Here is a 3,514-nt window from a genome sequence, read left to right as displayed (position 1 = left end):
CACCCAGGCCCAGAGGTCAAGCCTCACTACTGACCAAGAAAAAAAGGCAGGAGAGAAGTTGAGAGGGACTCAATGATACAGGTAAGTGGGAGGCCTTGCTGGAGTCCAGGAGAGATCAGGTGGAAGTTTCCCACAGCGAGTAGAAGGAAGGCAAGATAAAAAGGATTTCACTCTTATCTTCCAGGAAATCCTGAACCCTGAAAGCCAGACTCTGGAAAAACAGCAAACAGGCTTCACACTGCATCCAAATCTAGTCTCCATAGCAGCCAAGGGCAGAGGGAAGAAAGGAGTCCCTGTCACCTCATCTGTTTTTACAGAACCTTTCACTTTGCATTCCCCTTCCACCTAGCCAGGGGTTCTCATGAGTATTAAATACATTTCAGAGGCCCCCTTTCCCTGCTCGGGATGGAAATGAATTAAAGCATCTGGAAAAAGGGGTCAGGCCAGTTTTGTGAAGCTTCCAAATCTGATGGGCTAAATTTTCATTCCATTGATTTTATAGATTTGAAAGGTTCATTTTCATCTGACTGTGTAAACTGAACTACTCCCGAGTTGTTGGAAGGGACAAAAGCTCCATTGTGGGATAGCAGGATTTGGCTTAAAGCTAAGAAACAACCAAGGAGTAAAATGATCCTGAATCTCTGAAGGTCCTGCGGCAGTGAGGGAGGCCACAGGTGGAGGTGGTGTCTGACCACATGATGAAGAGATGGAAGTGAGGGGAGGAGAAGGACCAGGAGAGGAAGAGAGAGGGTTGTCAGTGCCCAAACAAGCTTGAAGCTTGCGTTTCAGCTTCATATAATGTCTGTCATTCACAGCCATCCTTGCTGTCTGGTGCACCAGCAGCAGGAACCCGTTTCACTGGTCTCTCCAGCAGATATCTGCAGTACCTCAGATATCTAATGGGTTTATTCTGTAAAGTATTCAAAGTCCACTGGAGATACCAGAATGTTCTAGAATCTGACAGAAACTGGGCAATGGAGCTGAGCAGACCCAATAAACGACAAAGGAGAATCACACGCATCTCTGCACTCAAGAGGGCTGCACAGAACAGAGAACATTTATACTCAAATGTACAAGTCAGATTTTTGCTCAGTGGTCAGGACAAGAGGACCCACTGGACTCCTAAGCCAGAGCAGGCGGATGAGAGCATCCTCAGGGCGAGGACAGGACAATGGCGCTGGTGTTAGAATCTGAGCAGAGTAAGGAGAGCACAGAACTTGGGATGACTTGCAAATACTTAGAGAAACTGATCAAATAAAGATGGAAACTCCTCAGAGTCCCTGGGATCTAAGCAAAGAGAAAATTGGAGCTACACCTCTGCGACTTGATTATAATCTGAGATTTTTTTCCTAAAGAGAGAGAACACGAGACACATACAGAGAGACAAAGTATTTAAAGATAGCCGAATCAACATTAAAATAAATTGCCACTGCTGACAGGTGCTTTTCAATAGAAAATTTCTCTTGATTTATATAAGTCTGTTAACTCTTTCTTCATTGGTAAGCCTATCAGTTTACTTTTTACATAAGATATTTTATATTTTTTGTAGGTAGCCAGGGACACAAAGCCAGCCTAAACATGTGGCTCACCTCCCTCAGGCATCATCTCCAACCCAAGGTTCAGAGTGAAATACATGAGCAGCAGGAAGTGTCTCGCATGATTATTTTTATCATCATAAACATCCAGCCCATTGCTCACTTCCCTCCTGGGGGCTTAGGAGGAGTTGGTCAGCCATGCACGTGAGTATTGAAACAAAATGAAACGTTTCCTTACATATCTCAAGGAGATGCCTTCTGTTGGCCGAACTGGAACCTCTCCAGCAAACTAAGAGTCTCCAGATTCGAGCTATAAGACATTAGGTTAGTTTTCTGCAGTTCCACACACACTTGGTGCAATGTCCCTGGCATTGAACCAGCTCTTGATGGCACAGGAACCCAGGGACCATGGCCAGAACTCTAAAGGAATTCACGGTGAAGTGAAACCCACAAATGGCATAGGTATGGAAGCGATGGAGGGGCTAAGGGGATACAAAGCAGGGGTGCTCTGCTAGCTTAAGAGGTGCTGAAAGTCTAGGGAGACCATGAGGGAGTTGAAGTTTGCAGGGTGTAGTTTACAGGAGTTGTCTGAGCTGTAGTAAGAAGTTCCTGCCACAGGAGATGACTGTCTAAATGGCATAGAGTTCAAGCCACGTGACAAATGCAGAGAGCCCTTCCTGGAGTCCAGCTGTAGCATATGTGGGCTGTGCTACAGAAACAGGATAATGGCAAAAGCACTGACCAACATCGGCTGCAACACAGAGTCTATGAGACAATATGGTCTGAGATTTTAGGCCACCTTAAGGTAGAGAGCCTCGCGTTTATTTTAGGTTACCCATAGTTGTAAGGGAGCTATTAGTGGCATTTATGCCCCTAGCTCTCAAAGAGATGGGACTAGAGTAGCAAAAGCATTTCATTCTTGTCAAAGCAACCAGGCCAGATCATCTCATCAGTCATCCATGAAGGAAATACTTCTATTTGAACCACTTTTTTACCCTGAGAACATTGTGGCTGATTTCATGTCCTAGCTGTCTTGCTCAAGATCAGCTCCTTTAAGAGCCTCTTCTTTTGCAGACATCTGTAGACTGGGCTGGATGGGAAAAACCCCTGAAGTAGAAACATCTAAGCAGAAAGCCCCTTGCAGCGTACAGTCAGGCCCAGCCCAGAGGAGGACGAGGGAGTTAAGACTGGGCACAGAGTGAGGTGGGGGAGCTCAGCAGCTGCTTCCCTAGAGGCTCTGAAATGGGCAAGGATCTCAAAAGACTTCAGAGTTAGGCAAAAAGACCAGCCCTTTGCTCCTCAGCTTGACCCAGGACAAAGCATACCCCAGATCCCTGAGCGGTCAGCTATCCCCGTTCTCCATAAGGTACTGGGAATAGTTGTGCCTGTGGGAGAAATGGAAATCATGAAGACAGGACCAGTCTAAGGCCGATATTGCACACTGCTTGTGTGTTAGGAAGTGAGAACCTAGAGAGCAGAATGTGAGGGGCCTGTTTTTCCCGGAGAAATGATGTACTGAACCAGGGGAAATACTTCCAGCTGCATCCAGTTTATTGTGCAGCTGATAGAGTAATATTAGTCAATTCTGCTTTCCTCTTTCTCTCTCTTCCCCATGCTGGAAAGCTCAAGATTAATTCTCTTCTAAACATTCAGGCACTTGTCTCCCAGTCAGGTCTCTGATTACAGAAAGGACCAACCTTCTGTCAAATGAGACATACAACTGCACAGTTAAGGTACTTGTAAACCAGGAGGTAAGAAGAGCCAACGACACCTGTGGTCCTGGAACCCGCACTGTCATGTGCTTGGAACTGAGCTGTAGTGCCTTCTCATACAAGCTGGGTGTCTTCTCTCCAGTTTCTTTCTGAAACTGGTCACCATGTTCCTCATTTTTGCCTGGCAAATGGATAAACTCTAGTCTTCCTTGTCCTTAGAAACCCTGCTCTTATTGTCAGTACATTGGCACAGAGTTCACGGACTAA

The 3,514-nt window shown here is 46.0% G+C and overlaps 1 long non-coding RNA gene across 1 annotated transcript; it reads left to right on the top strand.

Moving 5' to 3' along the window:
* Positions 1-384: 384 nt before the first annotated feature.
* LOC150059274 (uncharacterized) lies at positions 385-1,610 on the top strand. The gene is made up of 3 exons (XR_016536627.1): positions 385-437; positions 1,356-1,439; positions 1,550-1,610. It is a non-coding gene; the product is annotated as an uncharacterized LOC150059274 (long non-coding RNA).
* The last annotated feature ends 1,904 nt before the right edge of the window (positions 1,611-3,514 follow it).

This window comes from Megascapheus bottae, chromosome 9 (assembly GCF_031878675.1).
Source record: "Megascapheus bottae isolate mThoBot1 chromosome 9, mThoBot2.hap1, whole genome shotgun sequence".
Classification (NCBI taxonomy): Eukaryota; Metazoa; Chordata; class Mammalia; order Rodentia; family Geomyidae; genus Megascapheus; species Megascapheus bottae.
Note: the sequence above shows the minus strand (reverse complement) of the source record. Positions and strands in the feature narration are given on the sequence as shown.